The sequence below is a fragment of the Nyctereutes procyonoides genome, unplaced genomic scaffold, assembly GCF_905146905.1.
Source record: "Nyctereutes procyonoides isolate TBG_1078 unplaced genomic scaffold, NYPRO_anot_genome, whole genome shotgun sequence".
NCBI classification, from domain to species: Eukaryota; Metazoa; Chordata; class Mammalia; order Carnivora; family Canidae; genus Nyctereutes; species Nyctereutes procyonoides.
In genome coordinates, this window is record NW_026575142.1 from 56792720 (window position 1) to 56799784 (window position 7065).

General features: G+C 39.0%; 1 pseudogene; it reads right to left on the bottom strand.

The window, feature by feature from the left end:
* Nucleotides 1-5408: 5408 nt before the first annotated feature.
* Nucleotides 5409-6184, bottom strand: LOC129498556 (microtubule-associated protein RP/EB family member 1-like; annotated as a pseudogene).
* Between the last annotated feature and the right edge of the window lie 881 nt (nt 6185-7065).

Sequence of the window (7065 nt, forward strand, 5' to 3'; positions counted from 1 at the left end):
AGAAGACAAGCTGAAATTACTTTAAGTATCTTACAGTCTATATGTAAAGCCAGACTCTGTATATAATATTATGTATACAATGCACATATAGATTATGCAGGCTAAGTAATACTGCTAGACAGTATAGATTAAGAACAAAGATAAAGTGTGTAATAATGAATATTATAATTATTTAGAAGTGGAAATGATCAGTTCGAGGTGAAATGGCAAAGACTGGTTCACAGACAGAGGGCTTAACTTGGCTTTGAAGAATGGCTGAGATATTATTTTATAGGGAACAAGAGCCTGACTTCTGATGAATAAACTGGACAGTTAGGAAGTCAAGCCAGAGAAGAGGGTTATGTTATAGAAATTAATGGAAATTAAGGCAGTGAGAGTAGCAGAATTCGGGCTGCTGAAAGATTGCATTGCTAGACCAAGTAATCTGGCCTACAGATCAAGATCATAAACCAAAATGCCTTCAGGAGTCAGTAAATGTTTGAAGTGATCAAGGTAAAAAGTAGGGAATGGTGGAGACTGTGGGAGCTCTGGAGAGTAAAAGTCTTTAAGTTCGAAAATATTTGAAATGCGGGGCTCTCCAGACAAAACATGCTTCCAGGCCAAATTCTGTTAGCCAGACCTGGTTTCTAGTCACTGTTGTAGACTATTTTCTGGGCTACCCATTGCCATGCCACATAATTAGCAGACATTATCAAGCAAACTAATCACAATTTCTTACTGAGTTTAGGTGATCCTTCAGAATCTTTCTCAGTGTAATAGGTCATGAGCATTAGTTCTATATTGATTCTTCTCCCATCCTGTTCCTCAGTCTCAATACAACTGTCATAACAAGCTTGTGATGCACATATTTGCAAAAATACATTAACTTATGAGTGAAGGGTGGTAGTATTTATTGTATAAATCTGTAGTTTCTTGATACCCTCTTACTGAAACCCGCCAAACTTTTTCTTTTGCATTTGTTTTCAAATATGTATTGTTTCTAGGGTGTTGGGGCTTTAAGTTTATCCTTCCTAAGATAATCGATATCTCATTATGTCCTGTGCATTCAGGAGTTTATGATCCAGGCAGGGGGAGGCAGGGAAATAGAGTTATTTAGGGAATTGAAAAACTGATTCTTGGCTCCATTGCCGACCAGTGTGTAGTAACTTAGCTTTTGGGTCTCAGTTTCCTCAGTTCCCTGCGAAGGTAATCATCTCTTCCTTGACCACCTGATGATGTTATCAGGTAGATCAAATAAGTTCAAGGATGTATAAGGATTTGGCAAACTAAAAGTCCTTTAATGTTATTCTCCTGTCTATTCCTCTCATTTATCAATCACAAGGGAACTGAGGGCAAAGTTAAGGTGTGCACACATGTCTGATGAGCCTATTATGTGCTGATGAAGTTGTATAATTTTAAGACTTACCATAAAATATATTGTTTTAAAGGGTGTCCAGGAAACCAGGAGAGCTTTCTTTGCAGGGAATCATGTTTGATGATAATAAGCACAAATAATGGAAGTAAAACAAAAACCATTATTTTGCAGTTTGAGTGTATTATCCTGTGGTATAGATAATGAAACTTGCTCTTCACCACCCTCTATCATCCCAGCCACCCTTACACACTCATGAACTCATGTGGTCCTTATAGAGCACCATGAAGCGGTCTAGGAAGAGATGAATATCCCTCAAAAGGAGCTGAGGAAATCAAGAACAGAGAAGGGAAGTTACTCATGCCTGGTCAGCAGGAGCGCCAGAATTTGGATTTGGGTTTTCTGACTTCCTTTAAAACCCCACCAATTTCCCTGTGTTTCCCTATCTAAAAATATTTATGCAACTCATGTTCCAAAAGGATGATGGGAATGGTAAAGAAAAAAGAAATCAAAATATGGCCATTCCTCCCCATGTCTTCAGTTTAGGACTAGGATTGCACTCCCAGATTTTGGCTGCCCTTAGCTTGCGTAGTCATGCCCCACTTTAATAATTTGTGCAGAAATGGCCTTACTTGCAACTAATCTAATGCCCTTCTGCTTTGCCCAAATGCTAGAAGGGATGGATTTACACTTAAATCAATATTTAATCTAATGTACCTCTCTTGACTCCATATGTAAAATGGTGTGTAGATTTTGGATAAGAACACAGGCCTGTGAGCCGAATCAAAGCCTTTTGTGAGGAGGTGAATTCAAGAAGGGGATGGTAATACATGGTAATACATGCAGAGGAGGGGAGGTTTCCCTGACAAGGACCAGTGTATTTTCTTACCTCTCCCCCTTTTTATTAGAGATATGGAAAAAGGAGTCAATAGTGATTTAATTGTACCTTATTGCAAAAGAGGCTCAGGATTCCAATAGACCCAAAGACATTAGCAATAGTAAAAACAACAAAACAAAACAAAAAACAAACAAACAAAAAACCTTAATAACATGGGTAGGGATTCTTTTTAGTCAAATATCTTAATACTCCACAGGGTATTTTCTTTATTTGGAAGATAAAATTCCCTTATATGTATGTCATTTTTCATATTATAAAATAAGAAATAAACACAAGGATACTAAGTTAAACTTAGACCCAACTACTTCATTTATTATGTAGAACCTGAATCCATGGGTACTTTGTAAAGAACCCTGATATAAAATGATTTGTCTAATACCATTTAGACTGTTAATTTCAAACTATAAATGAAATTTTCAACCTGATATTTCAGAAACAGAACTTGAACTTTAGTTTTCCAGCCTATGAAACAAACTGTCTGTGTAATGGAGATGGTGAAGTGATCGAGATCGAAGGAAGAATGGAAGTGGGGAAGAAGAGAAAGAAAGAAAGGGAAGAGAAAAGGAAGGATGGAGAAAGAAGAAGAACAGAGAGGATAGAGTGTATCTTTAGTAACCTGAAGGAATCAAAGTCTCTCTTTTTTTTTAAAGAGATTTTATTTATTTATTCATTAGAGACAGACAGACAGAGAGAGAGAGAGGCAGAGACACAGGCTCCATGCAGGGAGCCTGATGTGGGACTCGATCCCGGGACTCCAGGATCACACCCTGGGCCGAAGGCAGGTGCTCAACCACTGAGCCACCCAGGGATCCCCAAAGTCTCTTAACAGTAAGCTTTTATATCTTTCTTATTGGCAAAATGAGACTTATTTTTAATTAAGAGATTTTAAGATTTTAAGAGTAGTGAATTGGTCTACTTAATTTAAAATGTTTTCACCATCCCTAGGCTAAAATATTGTCCCAAATTCAGTAATGGTTTTCATGACCATGGTTTTGATTGACAATAAAACCACAGTAAGGGATTCATACCATAAACTTACAATTAAGTGACTCTATGAGGCATATGAAATGAGCAGCATTTCATCAGTGAATTCTATTGCCCACATCTAAGCATCAACAAAGTGCCTCTAAATCCAGGTTGCCTTTGGAACCACTCATTATGTTGATAGAAAACTTTATGTGCTTCTAACTACACAGTTCCAACAAGCAATAGCACCCCTCATAACTAGTATTGTTAATATTACTAATGGTAACTAAGGCTTTTGGTAGTCAACCCAGATTTGGAACAGGGGGCATGTTTTGATGCACAGCTGTTACAGAGCTTGAGCTTGGGATTTCTATGGTGGTGAAATGCCTTCTTATATTCTCCTTCAGCCTCTGTCCCAGAAGCCTCCTCAAATAAATATATAAGAAAGCAGAAGTGTGATGCTTGCTTTGCAAATGCAGCTTCAAGCCAAATGGCTTTCTCACCTTCAATCTGATGGCATCCCCTAAGATCGTCCTATATCAAAATTTCAGAATCTTTACTGGAACAAAACCAATGTTTTGTTTACATTACAATGTACAAAATACCTAATTTTATTCAATTAGTACTCTTATTGTGGCTATGAGATTTTGTGTTACTTCTATTAATTAATTATAATAAGCTGAGATTTTGATACAAACATACAATTGAGAACAGCAGTCTCTATCTGGAAGGTAAATGCTATAGTCCATGGGAGTGATCATTTGTTTGTAAGTTACTGCTTACACTTCCCTCTTAACCCTGATGACACTTGTCTGATTATATTAACGGGCAAGAGAGTGTTGGACAAAGCCACTGTGGTCAAAATAACAGAGAGAGCAGAGGGATAAACCACATGAGAATCAGCCATTTGTCTGTATCCTCTTTAAGAACACACATTTCCACTGTGAAGGTCTGATAACGATACTTACTTTGTCATTTTAGGTTTAACCAAACAGGCAGTCAATTAGAAAAGCATGAACTATGCTTTAACTGACCTTCATTGTAAATTAGATTATACCACTTCTGTTGTATCCATCTGAAAAGATTAAATCAATGCTTTCTTTAAAAATGCACCTCCAGGAATTTTTAGTTGACATCTGAATCTATTCACAGCTGTTTAAGCACTTAGTCAACACATGTTTATTGACTGAATAATCTGTCTGGTGCTATGGAAGATGCAAAGATAAGTAAGACCGTCTGCCCATAGAGAGTTTAGAATCTAGAAGGGAAAACAAGATGCACATAGAGACCCATGATATGAAGCAGAACATACTAAAAGGAATACATAAGTGAAGTGCTATAAGAGCTGAGAAGAGGGTTTGACTGGAGCCTCTCAAAAGATGGAGATCAGAGAAGGCTGAAGGAACACGTGGAATTATGGTGGCTATTTATTATTTATTTTAAATACTCTTTTTTTATAATAAATTTATTTTTTATTGGTGTTCAATTTGCCAACATACAGAATAACACCCAGTGCTCATCCCGTCAAGTGCCCCCCTCAGTGCCTGTCACCCATTCACCCCCACCCCCCACCCTCCTCCCTTCCACCACCCCTAGTTCATTTCCCAGAGTTAGGAGTCTTTATGTTCTGTCTCCCTTTCTGATATTTCCTACCCATTTCTTCTCCCTTCCCTTATATTCCCTTTCACTAAACATTATATGTTCTCATTCATTTGGGAAATATAAAAAATATATTTTAAATACTCTTAAGGCAAAAAATACATACATACATACATACATACATACATACTCTTAAGGCATTTATTTACTAAAACGTTCTCTGCCAAGATTTCACATTAGCTTAAAATTCAAATCAGTCTTTGCATTTCTCTACTGAGGACCCCACCTCAGCGTATGACACCTTCTCCAGGAGTGAGTGCTACCGGCGTCCACACAGTGAGTCCCATGGTCAGCCTCTCTGTTCCCCAGGTGTCCCAACTAGATGTTAATACTGCTCTGCTCAGGGTAAAAGCTCCTAACTCAAACTCATTAGAAAAGGGGTGAAATTTCTGCAAAGTGCACTTTAAGAAGAGGTACTGTTTGCTCATGAAAAGAAACCAGTGGGCCCTCTAAGAATAATAGAAGTGGGTATTTTACAGGTAAACACATGATTTGGAGTGAAGAATTTGGATGTTGCTCTGTTGGTCCAGGCTGTTAATACTCTTTCTGTTCCTCCTGTGGGCCCCCTTAGTCAGATATCACAAAGCCTTCATCTGTAGCATAGAGAATGTCCACTATCCTCTGCAATACAGGGCTGTTTTCCCCTTCGTTCTCCTGGCAAATCAATTCAACATTTCTTAGCTTTCCAAAGTAGAAATCTCTCTCTTTCTCCAAGTCTTCGACGGTAAGTTTCAATACATTGACCTGCTGCATCAATTCGGCTGCTTCATCATCCCCGTTGCTCACACCAGGATTCTTTCGCACCACACCCGGGCCAGCCTTAGGGGTTGCAGTAGTTCTGTGTGTTGCAATGGGCCTCTGTGGAGCTGCACTGCTAGAGCTGAGAGGTTTCTTCAGTTTGTTCAGAGCTGGAGCAACAAGGGAGGGAGCCACTGCAGTTTCTTGACCTTGTCTGGCAGCTACAGGATCATAGTCTTTTCCATCATAGTTTGCATCAAAAGACTTCTTGAACCACTGAACAAATTCAAAATTGTCCTGAAATTTTCCTTTTACTAATTTGTCCACAGGAATTATTTTGTCAACACCCATTCTCTTAAAACCTGCTTGTAGTATTTTAAAGTTCTGGATGTTCACTTTCTTCAAGACAATGGAGCTAGGGAATAGGATGTCCATAAACTGACAATAGGCAGCCCCAGAGCGCAACTGTTCAATCTTTGTCAGATTCAGCTGCAGAGACTGATCCAGGCCAGCATGTCATGCTGACTTAGGTTATCACTGGTGATGGACGTTGAGTATACGTTCACTGCCATCTTCGGCTCTCGATGGGACCTCGTCCACTGCCTGTGCCCGGCTTCGGTTCTGTCTTCATCTCATTCAAACCACCCAACCTATGGTGGTTATTTAAAAGAGAGTTGGATTTTGATCCTGAGATAAACTTAATTCTTTCCCCTTTTGAAAAGGGAATCCCAGCTTTCATAATCTTACTATAAGGATAATTACCCAAAGAAGTGTTCAAGAAGGTGAATCACATGAGCCAAATGGTCTGTGTTGTGTGCAGTTATTTCACCTACATACCTAACTTCATGCAGCCACGATAAGAAAACACCTCCTCCCCCCAAAAAAGAAAACACCTCCCCCAAAAAACATGGAACATCTCTTATAACAGATTTTCTCTACTGTCAAAGCAAGAGAGAATACAAAAATTCAGAAATAAAGTCAGCAAAACATTAGATGGCAGAAGTTAAGTTGGCTCAGAATTCTTAGAAAACCAAACTTTTCTCTATGTAATTTCATAAAACTTGCCATATGGAGCTGGCCTCAATTAAATTGGGGACAAAAGTCACAACTGAGTCCTATCCGTGCAGGACCTCCCAGTCAGTAGCTCCTCTCTCTTCATCTTTTGCTACTCTTTCAAGCTAGGGACTCCAAACCAGTTCTACTTGAGGAGCCCAGGGTGGCCATAAGTGGAAGTAGTGTGGGACCAGAAAGAGAGTGCTCACCTGGACATGGAGTCAAGACTCTCCCTTGTGACCCTCAATAAATAACACCTTGTTTCTGAGCCTCAGTTTTCTCATCAGGACAATGTCATGCCAACATCACACGCTTGCTGTGCATTCCCAGTGAGATAAGCTACATGAGAGTGCACTTTAAATTATAATGTGCTGCTTAAATATTAGTGGATGTCTGTGTC